General features: G+C 30.0%; 1 long non-coding RNA gene across 1 annotated transcript; it reads left to right on the top strand.

The window, feature by feature from the left end:
- The first annotated feature begins 14,108 nt into the window (after positions 1-14,108).
- On the top strand, positions 14,109-17,661 carry LOC127706118 (uncharacterized). The gene is made up of 3 exons (XR_007984232.1): positions 14,109-14,163; positions 15,285-15,381; positions 16,753-17,661. It is a non-coding gene; the product is annotated as an uncharacterized LOC127706118 (long non-coding RNA).
- The last annotated feature ends 1,046 nt before the right edge of the window (positions 17,662-18,707 follow it).

The raw sequence follows: 18,707 nt of genomic DNA, 5'->3' as shown, positions 1-18,707 counted from the left end.
AAATATCAACTGAAATAGCTTAACTCAATCAAAGGACATATTCACACCATTGAACATACACTGAACAAATAAATTTGACCTATGACACAATGTAAATACAAAATAAATAAACTAATGGAAGAATAATAAAAGTAACATGTTATATCGGTAAGAAATGTTAAACAATGTATATTATATACAGAGCGAAAAAAAATGCAATTCACGTTTAGAATAAAAGAATAGAAAATATATTTGCATATCTGCAGATAAAATTTCGTTTGGCATTATTGTTTTCTAAATTGATTATCATTTCTCTATGTTCATGATGTTTTCATCACATTTTTTATCCATCTCATTTGAAATTGTTAGTAAGAATATGTTAACCTTTTAGTGATTTATATTTTTGGTTAGTATGTGTAGCATTTTGTATTTTCAATTTAACAAAATAATTTTCAATTTTCTGGGAAACAATTTTAAATAGATTTTTGATTTTTTTACTGTAAGCATGTTATCCAATTTACTATTTCTGAAAAATGAAATGAAAATTATTCCACTAGAAAGGATTCCTTTTTTGCTTAAAATTAAAGAAAAAAAATAACCAAAATGTCCCTTGTGGAGCATTTTCTATACCTAAGCTTCGTACGAACTCGTCATTGTGTAATACAATTTAGAACTAAAAAATCATGGCTCCATTGCTTTCTTTGTTTAACCTGGTAATTTCAAGCCTTCGTGGCCATTTCATTTTATAATTGTATATAGTGACATTGAATGTATTATATATATATATATATATAACTCGTCTAAACATCAGCCCAACAATGTTAGATCTGTAAATTTGCTTTCGCAAATTTTTTGTTCTTCCCTCGCCGGGATTCGAACTCATGCTACTGAGATATCGTGACTCCAAGTTGCCTGCACTGTATCCGACGCGCTAGACCACTCGACCACCTAGGCTTAAGCCTTTCAGAGGCTATATATATATATATATATATCAATAACTGTTTCTTGCATATGGCAACTATAGCTTTTCGTCTAAATTACTCTCAATTGCATATAAGAGCACACTGGTCCTGTAATTGTAAATCGAATCTTCCTCTAATGAAGGAGCACCTCATATGACGAGTACTCATCCAGAAATATAAAAAATAATGTATCCCAACGCTTAGAATGTTATATTCACATTTGATGAGCTGTCTTCCAACAGTAGTAAAATTTACAATAACAGGTACTACTAATTTAAGACAGACAGATATGCCCTTTTTTATCAATTTCGTACAATCTTTGTGTTATCTATCAGTGGTACATATTTCAGGTTTCATTCATTACCTACACTATAGAAATGAATCGCTCCTACAGTGAAAATCAAAGTAGTGTATCATTACTCGACAGTAAACCTGAATCGCATATCAAAAGCAGCATATTGGAATTTTGCTCAATAAACAAAATGATTAACATAGCCTGTTTTAAATTATACCACATTAATAATTATGTTTATTGTGTATTTTTCTGACAATAAAGCGTTAATGCTGCTTTTGAATCTCCTGCACGCTCTATTCGTAAAAGGTTCTTAATATTTACTTGTTTGTGTATTGATTTTCTACCTACGTGGCTGTAGACGCGATATAGACCAGTGTGCATCTCTTACATGTTCGTACCTGTATCATGAATTTTATATATACAATACATTTGATATATTATTTCTTATTTAATTAAAAAATCAACATTTTTTCGTCTGTTTATTTATCATTCTACATCAGACATACATGACAGATACAGTAAAAAATGGTATTTCAGGATTCGCACTTCATAATCACTGATTGATCAATGTGTTTAATCTGTTTTGTCTATAGTTATAGATATAAATAGGGTACAGATTTCGGTTCTTTCATCATGTTTGACTTCCAAAGATTTAAAATATTTATATTAGTGTTGATTATTATTCAATTTCCAGTTTTTCTTTACAAATTAATGAAAATATTTCCATAAATATCAGTTTTAATTTTCAATAAAATGGTCCGCATAAAAATCGTTGATATACTCTGTATTTTATTAACTTTTGGAAAATTGTTTAAGGAAAACAAAATTTTTTAAATTTATTTTATGTAGTAAAAATATCCCCCATAAAAAGCAGAATTTCTTTTTTTTTTTTTTTTTTTTTTTTTTTTGTATTCTCGCACTAACAAATGTTATCACTAAAATTATTTAAAATAGGAAAAAACCTCATAACTGACTCTTTTTATTTTAGCGTATTTTACAATTGATATTTATAACTACAACTGGAAAATAATTTTTCGTAAACATATAAAACGTGCGTTTGACTGTGAGTTAAGGTATATTTTCCTAGAACACAGTTGTTCATGTTTAAATTCTTATTTCGTTAATTAATATTTTACATGCTTCATTTCGTAGAGGGTTAAATGTGTTTTAATTTTGTGTTATAAATCATTATCAGCTGTGATATTATGAAATACTACAAATAACAAATAAAAAGGCATCGTTAGTGCATTAAAGTTCATTTTTTTCTAGATTTCCATATCCATCACAGAACATAACATTGCAACATGTTGTGACAACATCACCAAAACCAACAGGTATAGCTGTTGATTCCGCCAATGATCATGTATATTGGGTTTATCATTATAGTAACACACTTTCAAGATGCAAATCAGATGGAACAAACGTAGTTGTTGTATCCACAAGTTTAAGTAATACTTTTATGATACGACTAGATGTTACAAACAGGTATTATACATTAATATATTTGTAGCAATGTCTTTTGTAAATCTCTATCAGAGGTTAAGGGTTAAAGGTATTAAAAGGCGACCAGTCATTTGTTAACATGATGGGAACAACCATTTGATAAATAACTGCTTTTTCTTTTAAATCACTTCGGCCATTTTTTTTGCTGAAATACATTGGCTAAATTTTTAGCTTTTTATATTTGATGTGTTTACCTCTGTTTTAGTTTGTTACCCGAATTTGTTTTTTTCTCAATCGATTTATGAATTTCGAACAGCGGTACACTACTGTTGCCTTTATTTATGTAGTGCAATATGATAAATGCTCTGTTTGTTCAGCAATTTACTTTTGTACTAGGTTGACTGATTCATTAGAACATTGTTTTGTTTTTCATTTTAATGATACGAATATATTACTATGATACAGCAATAATAATTTTATAAACAGTTATATCTAATTGTGTTTAATAAAATTATTATTGCTGTATAATAGTTACATAATAGGACTTTTCGTCATTTCACAGAATTCCAAAAAACTATACAATAAAGCTTAATTAATAAATTGTAAAGTAACTAATACTAATCAACAATACCATAATTTCACTTCTCAATGACACATTTTTTTATATCTGATTATTAAATACAATTCAAATAACACCCAGACTATTAATTATTTGTCCCCTGGTCAATCTATTTTGCGGAAAGCCGTGTATTGTACACAGTTGATATGAATACTTTATTATCTTATCAATTTTAAGCTTCGAGTGCACCACATGTTAGATTAATGTACAGCAATCAACAATTGAATTTACATTTATCATGTGTATTTATTGATCATATACATGACATAGCCTTATCAACTATTTTTATTTCTTTTCTTTAATTTCGGTCATGGTAATGACATAACTAGTTTTATATGTCCATTATATGGATGGATTGTACTTAGTTCGCCTTTGTTTAACAGTTATCAAATGATATATTGGCTACATGAAAAGCAAAGCATTTATAAAAATCAGTCTGTCCCAGCAGAACCTGGGAATTTCAAAAGATAAAACGCCCATGAAAAATTCCTTATTATTACAAAGTTTGTTCTTACCATTTAAGGTTTGTTATGGCAATATGGCAAGATACCGTGTATGAACGAAATGAGTTTTTTTTTTTTGTAAATGCATGCTAATCAGAAAGTGAATTTTAACGACAACACATAATTCTAAGATACACAATCAATTGACTTCAATACTGTTTTTGTTTTTATATGTAATTTTGTCACAGCTCTTTGTCCACAAACAAAAATAGTGATTAACCAAGTGGTGCGAAGAAAGCATAAAACACCGGAATTTTTTTCGTCAACGGTTACAAGTTTATTTTGCAATATATTAATTTGCCCTTAACCGCCAAGCAATAGCTGTAAAGGTTAGATATTGCTCTGTTTTTTTTTTGTTTTTTTTTTTTATTTCGGGGTGTTGTTTGTTCTATTTTAAAGCTTTGTCATCTTTATTTAAGGCACATCTATCATGTTAAGCAAACGCATTTCTAAAGTGATATTTATATATCTTTTAAAGCCTTGTTGTATTTTAGTGCTGAGTATCATTTGATTATATTTAGAAAGGTTGTCAATGTCGTTGCTATTTACGTTGCTCAGTTCCAATTTTTGAATTCTACGTATGCACGGTTTCAAATTGTTAGTGTAGGCTTTGAGAAGCAGTTGATTTCCCAATCACGGGTTGTATCTCTTTATCCGTAGTTTCTTCTATAATCTGACCGGAGAATTGTATAAGCTTACCGGAGAATCTTATGTTCTGATTTGAAAGTTTATGAATGCTTATTTTGCTGATGCACGAAATCAACTGACCTAGTAAAGTTAGCTGGACACACTTTGAGATCAAATGCCTGACTTAAATTTGTCATTTAATGGCGACTGAGTTCGCTTTTCTGCTTGTGGATCTTCTGATTTGTGGAAACTGTTAGTAAGTGATCTTTGTAGAACTAGTCACTGCTGAAGTATCATATTAGGCAGAAACGTAGACAAAAGTGCTAGTAATGCTGTCGACATTGACACTGAAAAAAACCGAATGATATTTGTTAACATAGTGATATAGGGTATCACTCTATAGCGCTAAACTGTTCATAAGGCTTACACATCTGTTATTAGATGATTTTGACCTCATGTTAAACGCATGAGGACTTTTGCCTGTGATAATTTCTTTGTTCCTGTCAAATACTGATTAATTATTCATGATATATATAATGCCGCTTTGAGATGCATTTGTCGCAGTCGTCATATTAGTCTGGCAGGTATTCCCTGACTTTGACCTTATTCTATTCGATCATTGATCAACAACAAGTGTTAAGCTTGGATTCCGTGGTCCACACAATCGTTTGTAGATGTATATGTTTGTCTGCATATTAACTTGATCATAACAATATTTTTTTATGGTTCATAAAGCAAAGTTTAGCTTTCAATGCATATTGATTTAAAGGTCAGTCAAACAGTTGCGAATTTTACCGTACCCATATATTGCCATTTGCCCCTCCTATCTAGTATTTATTCCATCTGAAATCTTTTTGGAGTTTCACTAAGCAAATCATGGACTTGGGGTGGGGGGGGGGGGGGCATGTTGTTCGAAAAGAATTAGGTTTCAAAGACACATGTTGTTAGCACAGCTAGCAAACAACAACGGAATAATGCCAAACAAAAGAATCAAATCAATGGTTTTAAATGAATATTGATAAAATTATGAACTACATGTATAGAACACAAATACTGATGTATCTCCGTCTAATGTAGTATCTTTTCTGAAAATGTAGTTGTTCGTTAGTTTCCATTCCTCCATTTTCTTTTTTGTTAACCAAGGTTGATTGTTTTTTGATTACTATTGAAGAACTTTTAATTAAAATTCGTAATAAAGCGTATGAAACAAGTCGAATTTTTAAAAACTATTTCTGGAATGTCAAACAAAACTCCTTTTATATATATATAGGTTAATGACGAGTCGTAATGACCATTTAAATTTCCACTCTCTATACATTACTTCAACACGAAGATTTTTACTTAAATCAAATAGTCTTTGGAAGTCTGATTACAAACACAGTTGTTATCCATTCGAAGCTGTATAAGAACAGAATGTTATCATAGATTCTAAAGATCTACTTCAAAATGTTCAATTACAATCATTACAGTTTGGATATAATATCAAAAGTTTAGATTTTTACACACTTCACACAAGCATTAGTTATGACCGTTTACAAATCGACTATATGTTTTGATTTAACAGTTCTCTTTTCTAAAATAAATCAAGGAATTAGTAGACATAAATTTAATGATTTATGTAAAAAAAGAAAAACAAAGGATTCCAAGAACAAATGCACAGAATACAATTTTTTGAAAATTATAGACTGGGTTGCTCGACAGCATACTTTTGGAGATTGATTGAAAGATATATCAACAAACTGTCGTTAATAAAATACGAATAATAGTGCACTCCCACTGGTTGATTGTTTTATGACGTGTATATGTCTTAACTGAGGAGAAACATGTTTTCCTGTTCATTTATCTTGAAAAATTAGATCAATGATAATTTCGTCTCACCGATTATTTCCTAGTCCCATATCCTGACAATCTTACCGAACTTGGAATCGTTAGGTTAATGATACATGCATAGAAGGAGATGCTTAACATTTTAACATAATTGGTCCTAATATCTATGAGTTATTGCAATTTTTAATTGATTTTTCAGTTTTTATCATTTTTTGTAGAAAAAAAACATAATTTTCGATTTTTGACCTGGCGAATATCTTATTTTTTTCGTTTAATCAAATACAGATACAGTTCAAACACGTATTATAATTGTTTATGTGAACGCCCATTGTGTACCAACAGCATATCATATGTAATATATTTTTTATCTTTATCTTACAGTAATTCCTTAAATCTTGATAAATTAGTATAAAGATACTAAATATTTTGCTTAAATGATTTGAGGACAAAATACACAAACTGACATGAACTGACAAGTACCTCCTTTCTTTTTAGATCTGCATGCTTACATATATACCTGATTAAGTACCAAATAACATTTGGAAAAAATATACTCACACACACACACACACATACAAATGTTATATCATTTTACGGATCTCCATTATCTTTCAGATGGATGTATATTGGTTACATTGATAAAGGAATATCCACGTCCAGATTCGATTTAACTGACATAAGTATGATAGCTAACTTTACATCCAACATCCAGGTTTTCTGTATGGATATAGGTATATATCAAGAATAATTGTCTTGTGTGCAAATTAATGTATACTTACAAGTTTAAATTAAATTCTCTCTCTCTCTCTCTCTCTCTCTCTCTCTCTCTCTCTCTCTCTCTCTCTCCATCCATCAAGGTTGTCAAAAAAGTGTATAATACTGGTATTGACCATGCCGGCGGTTAATACCGGGAAATACTGCCAAATACTGGCAAATACTGGTCGATTGAAATTTTGAGTGGACAATACTGTAAAAACCACTCTCAACTTGGTCAATTACTGTTAGTAATGAAATAATTTAAGTGGTTAGATTTAAAAACGAAGATGTGGTGTGATTGCCAATGAGACTAATCTTCACAAGAGATCAATTGACACAGAAATTAACAACTGTAGGTCACCGTACGGCCTTCAACAATGAGCAAAGCCCATAACGCATAGTCAGCTATAAAAAGTCACAAAATAAAGTCGTTTTAAATGTTCTCATTTCTATTTCTATTGTAAGTTCTTAATAAACAGTGATTTACAATGATTTTTTTTTTTACAAAAGATAAAGACTGTTTCGTCCCCACCAAGGGAACTCGTCAGGTGGCTTTTGCACTGACTATAGCATTGTAATCATTACATTTTGCACTGGTTTTATTGTTGTCTTCTAATATTGTATAAAAGTTCCTAATAGGGTCTTTAGGATTCATTTTGGTGCTTAAGATCAATGTGGTTGTAATGTGTGTATGTAACAATTGATTATGTAAAGGTAAAATATATACCACATTATAAATTTTTTGGTTTAAAGTATAAATTACAGAAGCATAAGAGGTCCTTCATACCTTCCATTACCAGCAGAAAGATGATTTTTGTCGCACAGTTGAATAAACAGGAAATATTTTATTGTTTGAGGGTATCTTCAAATATCACTTTTATTACTTTCAACCCATGTTTTGACATCATTTATTGGGGGGGGGGGCTGTTATTTTAGTAATTTAATTTTCACACCTAGCAATGTCAGGTTATAGGTAATAAGACACCTGTAACTTCGTTTACCTGTACAAATTTTGCGTTTTCAATAAAAAAAAAATAATTGGACTTATAAATGTTGAAATAATTAATATGTCAATTCTTCATATATCTTAAATATGGAATATCATAATTTATTAGGACTAAATTAGAAGGTATAAGTGTTAAAAATGAATAAAACATATCAGATTCATTCATTTATATCACCTAAAACATGCGAAAAGATAAAAATATATCTTACTTTTTTCTAGTTTTTATTTCAAAAAATAATAAAAAACACCATGAAAATTTAAATTGGGCAGTATTTGCCAGTATTGATCACTTGAGGAGTTCTGTCCGGGAGGGTAAATACCGGAAAATACCACCAGTAAATACCAGGGGCGGTAAATATCATCCAACCTTGCCATCCATCCATTCATTATGACTCTATATATCTGCCTTTTTTATGTATATAAAACATATATAAAAACCTATTAATGTTGAGACCACATGCCTTTCTGTTTGTCATTGTTATTTGCTACCGATCTATTCGGTATTTATCGCCTCGCTTTTATGAATGTAATAATATAAACAGATAACATACAAATAAATACATTTTGATGTTGATTAATCAACGCAAAGGATTACCAAAAACAAAAAAAAAACGAAAAAAATTCTATAGTCTGCCGAACAATGTATCCTAGTGTATGCAAATATTACGTAGTATATTCACATATATGATTACAAAAATCAATATTTGAGGAAACAAAATCACACACAAAGGTTTGAAAAACTATGGACTTCTTTATTTGTCATTGCATGGTGTTAAACGTCCTTTATAACGTGAGTAGTATTTTTGATATTATCAAGTAGTATGTCGTAACAATCATCAAATCAATCAAAACATGATTTACAAGAATGAAACTACATAAATTATTTAATTGTGATATGGGACTTAATAAGTAGTATGTACCGATGAAACGGATGATTATTTTGTTTGATTGATCATGACAGAACATTGACTTTATCTTTTGAATGGAAGGCACTGCACATTGTGGTGTAATCTCACTTTCCAGGCTTTTCGTATTGCATGCTTATTAAATTATATATCACATGTTCATGAGTAAAGTAGACAGAATTGATAGTTTTGAATATAACTTTTCACTCTGAACAAAAAATAAATTGTGTGCATATTTTTAAACCATGAGTTACCTTTTGCATGCATCTTAGGTTGAGTCGAAATAAATGAAAACAATATTTTGCTTCGTTAACATTTAAACAAATGAGTATGTTTGACATGTTCATGATGTTTTAACAAATATTAAATAAAAAATGAAAAAAAACAACTTTGTAAATTTTATGCGTACGACGCGCATTCTATGAAGTACATTCATCAGGAAGACTCCAAGCCAAATATTTGAAAGACAAGAATGTAAAAGTACCGAGATAAGTTAAAAGCTATATGCCAAAACGGACTTTCAAATGATAGCAAATTCCATCTAAGGTAGACTTTGCTTGAAGGGGTTGAAACTTTTTTTCCTTAATAATTTCTAGCTAAAAAAAACCGGCATATCTAAAGTGTCAAAAACGTCCAGTTATCATTTGTATACAGTAAAGATGAAAAGCCTATTTGCACATTTTTAGAACTCACTATTTAGTTGATGATCAAGCAAAGGAACAAATAAAATAGCATTTTGAGGAACTAGATATACAAATACGTAGTCACATTTGTTTGTATTTACAAATACTGTTTAAAGTTTAATTGAAATTTGTCAAATTTGAAACTTGATTTAAATGTTGTTATTGCCCCTTTTTAAATGTACATTTGATTGACTCGTAAATTGATGTTAAGCGGTTTACGCTGAAATAACATTAAGCCGCATTATATCTATAGATCAATGAAATATATGAATACATAAATAAATAAATAAAATGATGAATAAATAATACATAAATAAATAAATAAATAAAAAAAAAAATAAATAAATAAATAAAAAGATATACAAATAGATAAATATAAATATATGCGTGCATAATGCAACAAGAGTGGATAGTCCATTCCTTATTTAACTGAACGTTGTACAGCTATATATTGTTAACTGATGAATAAATAATTATAAGCGTTTAAGAAACTGTTTCAATATGTTTTAGACCTGACTGAACAAAGACTGTATTGGATGAATTCCGATGGTGACATAAAATCAGTTAATTTGGATGGTTCTGATGTTAAAACAATCATTTCAACACATTTTCATTCTAATGAATACGATGCTATGGGTTTATTTGGTAGTTACATTTTCTATGCTGATAATAACAAACAGTTAATTATGAGGAATAAATCAAAAGAATCAGCACCCACTGTTCTATATACCGACACTAGGGATATTAATAGCATATATGTGTTTAAAACAACAGGTATGTAAATAGCCTTTACTACAACGATTAGCATTATCAGAAGTTGACTCATGCATGCTTTTGGAGTGAACTCTTATTGATGATGTCAACTTGAAAAATAAAATAAATACATTGTATGTTAAAGGTTCCAACAACGCAAACAAAATCCAGAAGTCAAAGAAAGACATACAAACAGAAAAGTAAAAAAAATAAACAACAGTCAAAACAACATCGAGCAATACGAACCCCTGAAATAAACCAGGAAGAACATATTAAGGATTTGTTTGATAATGTACTAAAATTAACTTTGAAATAAACAAAAGGAGGTTGATACATTATATAAAAAGGGATATCTAACTGAAGTAAAATGTTCGATCTTCAAAGATGTAACACTCGTCTAGTAGTTATATCCATTATAATTACATGTAATAAACGGTTAGGCCAAAAATGCACGACAAAACAAAATGTAAAATTTATCAATTGCAAGTTTATTGTGACGTTTCGTATGTGCTTTGATTTCATAAGACTGTGAAATAGTTAACTTAGGGTGAATTTAAACTATCTAACTTATGTATTCATATTTTGAATTTTGTTTTTATGTATGTTGTATAAATAAATTTAGCATTGCTATATTTATTTTTAACAGAATCACTGCAAATTGCTTGTTGCTTTTTTATAGTACTCAATTTTATTAAATATTTGTCAATCATATAATTCTTTTTGCTTTTGTATTATCGACTTTAACTCTTCTAGCTATTAATATAACAGCAGCTTTATACTTTTGTTTAACATAAAACGCCAATGAAAAGTACTGTATTTATTTAAAATCAATAAGTGTATGTATACACTTCAGTAAGTATATTTAAAGTAATATTGTTTAAGAATTTGACTTCCTTATATCAGAAACATGTAATATAGTTACAAAAAGTATTGTGTTCGTTTTATGATAACATTTGAGGATCATTAAAACTGTACATTAAGGTTTGTTTTTTAGTGTTTTAAATGAAATACAACGGTATTTTAATTTTGTTCTACATGCGGTAAGTAATAATACATTTCTTTAATTTTAGTCACTACACTATTATCACGTTCATTCAGACCTTTTGTGCCACTACCGGTTTTCTAAAAGAATTATAAGTATGTTTCAAAATTCAAATCACTACACATATTTCCATATTTGCTGAACAGTTATTAATTAATTGTTTAAGGAGTATTTTCTTTCAAAGTTAGAAGTTTCGAGAGTCACAGCCAAAACAAATGAAACATTTAATTAGGTTAGATCAATAATGGTTTTCATTTCATTTTAACGCATCTCACCGAAGTATGAATGGATCGACTTTAATACAGGAACGACTCAAGAAGAAGATGCATAGATTTTGAAGTAAACACCAGATCTAAAAATGGGCAAATTGCGACCTAAAATTGATCAAGAAATTTGAAGTAATATTGAATTACTTTAACCGCATCCTACCTGCGATTGCAAACTATACTGTACTAAAAGTATATATGTACTTTTATCCATGCAGCAAGAAGAAAAATTATTCAGAAAGAAATAACTTATGAAGTAATACACGCATATATAAACTTGAAGAAATAAACTTATGTGAAAGATATCACATAGTCATCATCTTGATTGAAATCAAGTCACCCGGAAATAGTTGTAATGGCATATAAAACGCTGCCTGCACCGTAGACTTTTTGTCAAAATGCAGCAATCAACATTAGCTGATAACAATTCATTTACTTGTAATGATACAAAAATACGTTATTTAAAAAAGCATCGATATTAGTACGTTAATTATATATCAAAACAAGCATGTCAAAGACCTACAATATTAAGATAAGAAGTTGTGATATAATTACCATTGAGAAAACTCTCCACCAGAGACCAAATGCAAGGTCCTTTAGAATTTCCAATCTTTATTGCTATATATAAAGGTAATTAGTTCATGCACTATACCGTTATTCAACCAGTCCGTTTGGTATCCATTTTATGATTAGCAATCCAAAATTTCTCATTTAAACAAAACTACATTTTCTTTTTTATGCTTCTGCATTGACGTTCTGTGCAGGTGCTTTCAGAATAATATACTAAAATCGTGTAACTGTATCCATTGTAATTCATTATCTAGACTTTGCATCATCGTTTCCGACATGGTTGTTAGGACTCTTGAATTCAAAATACACGGGGTGAGTACGTATACTAGTAGTTTGTTTTCAATAACGATCGAATTGATTAGCCTGTCATTTTGCTTTATAATATAGCATGAGCATACATATAACTGTCTTTATCTTATTGAAATTTATAGTATGTTAGTTTATATAACGCGTATACGTCAACTATTTAAAATTAGAATTAGATGCATTGCGCCTATGCATGAATGCTATTATAAAATGCATCGAAATGGGCATATTGGTTATAAAATGACAGTACGCAGACTTTTATTTTACAATTAGTTTTACATTATAACACTCTTATTGCCATTCAAAATGATACGGTAGTTTTATTTTTTTAAGATAAAGTTATTTCTTTTGATCTTTAATGGACAACATTCTAACATGAATTATTGGTTGGTTTTGGTTGTCTTTAACCTTTTTAATTCAATAAGTTTGAGCATCGATGAACAGACATATATTGTCAAAATGCGCATCTGGTGATGACAAATTTGTATCGTGTATGTTATTAGAGTTGTCTTGTTTTGAATACAGTATACAATGAATTTCAGTTGATTTGGAAAACACTATTTTTCAAAAACATAATTGATTAATCTATTTTCGCTGGGGATAAGTTCAATATGATTTATTTTTTTACATTAACTGTTAAATATTATTTTCTAGATGGATTTGATTTTTGTTTACTAATAAAGAAAGTTTACTACTAAACACTCTGTAAATAAAAAGTTCATCTTCAGTGGGTCATGTCTTATGATGAAATTCTGTACATGTGATAAAATAAATTTAATAACAATACAAAAAATAATCAACATTAAAATCGGCAGGTTTGAGATCGAAGAAAATATAACAACGCTGTATGTACATGTGTCTGTCCTTAGCCTGACACGTCTTTAGGGTACAATTTTTATTTGGATATGGTAAATGTCCGATCTTTGACTTATTTAAAGCTTGAAAATTCTGAAAACACATTAAAACGTCTATAGATTTATGAATGATTTAACATCTAGATGGATGCGATTCACTAGGTTGTTGTCTCATTTGGAATTAGCCCAAATTATTATATTATAATTGATAGATACAAATAACAAAATGGGGTATGGTTGCCAATGGGACATCCACCATATACCAAATAACATAAAATTAAACAACAATAGGTCACCGTATGGTCTTTAACAATTAACTAAACCCATACCGCATAGTCAGCTAACGGATGGTTTTGTTTACATGGTTAACGCATTAAATCAGTGGGCATTAAGTTATACCAAATAAAATTGCAAACATCTTGTTATCAGTAACAATACGAGTATAATACTTTTGGAAGTACAATATAACAATATAGAGACCTGGAATAAATGCCAATGTCAGAACTACGCATCGACAAAAGAACAAAGATATGAACAATAACAGAATATTGTGGGCCTTCAATGTTCAATATTCCTTGTTCAGTGTGAAACAAATTACATTATCTTGCAAGAAAACGATAAACAACAGTCAAAGACTCGTTGTTCAAATTTGAATAACTGATAGTGGTTATGTTTTTACACAGGAATTTCCTTCGACATGATTACAGAACTTACAAAGAAAAGAAAAATATGATTTTCAAACAGATTGTCAATCTGATTATGATCAAGTAAGTTAAAGATTTTACAACTACTAAAACAATATCAAATATTCTATTAAAGTGGTATTTTATAATTAATGTATGATTATTCGGATCGTATCACAATCTGCTATGGGAAAGAAACCTACACAAAATAAAGAAATAATGAAACGTTAAAAGAATTATCAAGTTTCATTCTTTTCGCCATGTTTCTGGTAAAGGTACACCATGTGTACTACACTGTGACTAGATTCTGAATGACGTGATGCATACTGACGTTAGGTATATTTTTTTCGCGATTCGACGCAATAAAGTAGTTCGTTTGTTATTTTCACTTTTTTCAAGTAATTTTTCTTTATTAATTACATGTTAAACCAATAAAGGACTTTTTGTTTTGATACACGGCCTTTTTCATGATATAATATCTGGTTCGACCTTTGGGCTCACCTAATAATTTACCGTGATGAAGTCAAGCAATAAGTGTTTTGTTCTATATGTATCAGGTACGTACAATCCAAGCATTAGCACGCCCTGGATATGAAAATATGTAGCAACATTAGTAGCTGTTTGCGTTCATAAACGTACATAAGTGAGGTTGTCACGTCATAAATTCTCAAATTGATGCCATATTTGTTAATTTTTAAATTGCAAGGTTGAGATCATACGGTTGGCAGAACTTGCTACTATCATTATGTTTTCTTAACATGTTCAAATTATACGTTCTGTGTGTACTGCACTTTTTCAATTACATAACAATGTAACAGATATACAGTATCTGTATATTAGAGGTGTTAGTAAAATTATCACAAGTAAAATGATCCTGTCATAATTGATTTTTTAAATGCACGTACTCACTCTCGGAATCAAACTTATCACCGAATGTGTATCTACCATAAGCAACATGATGTGTCAACTGAAATCTCCCTTTGTTTTGGTAGGGTTTGCGATGTTCAGTCTTTTGTTTTCTATGTCGTATTGTGTGAAATGGTCGTCTTTCGATAATTACCACGGAGTTTTTCTTCCTGAGTTTTGAATGTCTCTTTGATATCTTTCACTCCTTTCTTATACAAAACAAAAGCATAGACTACAATGTTAATTTGTCTTATAATTTTACTTAAATATAGAATGGTGTATCTTCCGCTTTTTTTCAGCGGTTGACCGACAACAAGATACAGAGGGAGTGTGAGACTATCTGTTTATATCATTATGTTAGAAAACAAGTCCATTACGTCACTTCGATAATCAAAAGTAAGTACAGAATATCATGGAAGAAGGTGTTTGTTTGGTTTTAGATTACATGGAATTCTTTAATCTAAGGAGTTGCGACAAAACTTTTAGAAAATACCATAAGTTTATTAAAAAAAAAAAAAAAACAAATATCAAACTAATTAGTTATGTCTAAAAACCATTATTGCACAATTTTTCTCTAGAAAATACATACTTTAAATCATAAATTATATTGCAGAAGTTATCAATGCATTTTTAGCAAAACATAGTCAAAATTGTGATTGATGTTCAGCAATAATCGTTTTCGAAAACACAATGCATAACATCCAATTTACAAAAGCCTTCAGAAGCAAGTGTCACCAATTTCCATATATTGATAGTGTGCTGGACTATCTTCTATGCATTTTGTTTTATTTCATCTAAGACATGAATGTAACATATTTTTAAATTGTATTGGGGTTTTAAAGCGTCGATCGAATCCCATTTTGAACTAAGCGTGGAAGCGCTTCATAGCAACACTAGTCTTACATTCAACGCTTTTACAACTGTATAAGATAACAAAAAGAACCAGTACATTCTTATTATTACATTTGATACCACAGCTATAAAATTACGTGTTAAATCAGGGTGTTTTTTTTGTGATTTTATGTGCATTGTATTAACATTAATAATATAGCAAGTGCAGTCATAGATAATGCCTTTTAACGTGAAATGATATATAAATTTAGAGTGCATTGGCCAATCAAAATAACAGAATCGTAAGAAATGTGTATGCTATGTAATTATTTTCTTTTGTTCTAAAAGTCGTATTTTAAAATACTATAACGTAACACTTCGAATACCAGATAATTAGTTAGATAAGTATTCAAAAACTAGTCGGTAAATTGTTGTAAAATCAGTAGCTTCTTTTTTATTTAATGACATATTATTTATTTAACCAGAATTTGCATGGACGTACGTCCTTTAGTATAAATAAGCAATCCTGCTCCCTCAATCTCTTTGGGAAATACCATAATATTGTTCAGTTTCATTACTGTCAAACTTAGAATGGATCTTTCTTGTCGCACTAATGAAGGAAAATTCATTCAAATGTTAACGTCAATTATATTATTTTGTCATTATGACAAAGTATACACTGGTGATAATTGTACCCAAGATTCACAATACAAAACGATAAGTTTGTGCATATAAAGAATCAATCGCTTGCACAATACTATATAGAACAATATATTTTAAGAATTTTGTAAAATTCTGACGAAATTACTAAAATTAAAGTATGAAAAGCAACGCTCTAAAAGTTAAAGACAGCTAAAGAGAGGACTGGAGACTCTCCTCTTGGACATAATATACCTGTGTCAATGCTTTTCGTTATAGGTTTATTTATATTTTCAGATGTACAAACTGTCAAATTAGATGGCATAATGCTGATTATCACACTATATAAAATTGAGGAAATTGAAAAATGGTCAGCCTTTTTTATTTGTAAATAAAAAGACAAACGAACAGAGTTTCGCAAGGAAATAAAACATTGCAGTCTGAATCTATTAGCCTAGACTGGGAAGTGAACTACCTTACTAGAGGACAGTTTAAAGTGTACAATTAAACAATGATGCGTCGTTTATAAAAGTAAAGGAAAATAGTTGACGTTTAAGAAAAGATGACTAAAATGTTTCAAACTATGTATATTGATGCTTCATTTAATTTGTGGTTAGTCTATATATAATGATTTAATATCCCTGTTACTTATATTGACAGACGCGAAATTTCAATAATGAGTAAGGCACAGATATAAAATAAAAGAAATAGTAATGCAGTCTCAGATGCTTAATGTAAATAAAAAAAGTTTTTTTTTGAAGATTTGCGTTAGTTCGTTCAAATTACTCCTATTTTTTTCGACGCAGATATATAGCAATCTGCAGTACCAAAAACATCAGTTCCAACAAATGTTTTGTCTCAATAAGTGCGAATTTCCTATATTATAGAACATGATGCAAAATTATAAAAATCCATCAGTGTTCCACAACAACCTCAAATACATTAACCTTTTTGATTCATATGCAGTATATATGCAGTCTCCTTTAATGTCAAACTTAGAATGGATCTTTCTTGTCGCACTAATGTAGGTAAATCTATTCAAATTTTTAAATTTTTGATACATTCAACCGATCGTATCGCTTCGTTGTCAGGTTGTTCTTCAATCAACGGAAAACAAATACAACATTAGCTATAGCCGTCCGCCTTTTTATTTCAATACACACCAGCAGACGACGTATGTCATATCAAAACAGACAAAAACGTATATAAGGACAAGTTAGAGCCACCCACGACCTCGTCCTTAATTTCATAAACTAATATTTTGATAAATACAACAACCTATTGGTATTAGATAAAATTTCCTATTGATATTGCATCAAACTTTATTTTAAATTGAATAAAACTATTTATTGGTATAATAAAACTTGCAAAGCAACTTTGTAATGTATTTTGTTTCTTTATTTGCTGACCAGCTGAAAAGAACCTGTTAGCCGATTATTTATGTTTGCATATTTTTATTTGGATTTGTCATACATGTCATATAAAACTATGATATACCCTTGCGTGACGTCTCCCTGATCATATGCAGTTGAGGTAATGAACCTCTATTATACTTATTTTGTATTAAGCTGATCATTCATTTTGGAAACATTTCAGTTACACTTTTTCATGTTTGTTGTTAATGGTGGTGCAACTTTTTAGTCCACTTAAATTTTGATAGAATTAAAACTGTTGATGATAATTCATAAACCTTTAAAGGGCGATCTTTTCGTTGTTGTTGTCTTAGCGGTGATATTCAAGTAAAAGCGGTTTCAACTTTACCTATCTTCTCTCACTAAATAATTCGGAATCTGGTGACTATGTTGAACGCATCTATCCCATCGAACTTGAGATTAATGAAACAGTTAAGTCTGCCCTATATCTTGACCTACCTCTATACATTGGCTATGAGGGTCGGTAGAATACAAAACTTTGCGACAACAGAAATGATTTCAGCTTCCCCATTGTGAACGTTCCATTTCTCTGAAGCCTCATTCCAGCAGCGCCTGCATACGTATCATATAGCTTCCAGTTGATACGATAATCAAAAAAAGGCTTGTATTTTCTATCATGATTTCTTTGATAATGGGTTACTGCTTACAAGGAAGCTATTGAACCAAGAGATCCAATTAATGAAGTTGAAATCATCCCTTCGTAAATGTTACGGCCGGCATCTCAAGTTGGTCGACCGTTATGGAATATCTGATTCACAGATGATACTATGCCGTCCCCTTTTCTACGAATGTGACCCACCGATTAAACTTATCACCAGG

This window comes from Mytilus californianus, unplaced genomic scaffold (genome assembly GCF_021869535.1).
Source record: "Mytilus californianus isolate M0D057914Y unplaced genomic scaffold, xbMytCali1.0.p SCAF_6, whole genome shotgun sequence".
NCBI classification, from domain to species: Eukaryota; Metazoa; Mollusca; class Bivalvia; order Mytilida; family Mytilidae; genus Mytilus; species Mytilus californianus.
The sequence above is the reverse complement of the archived record's forward strand: the minus strand, read 5'-3'. Positions and strand labels throughout refer to the sequence as shown.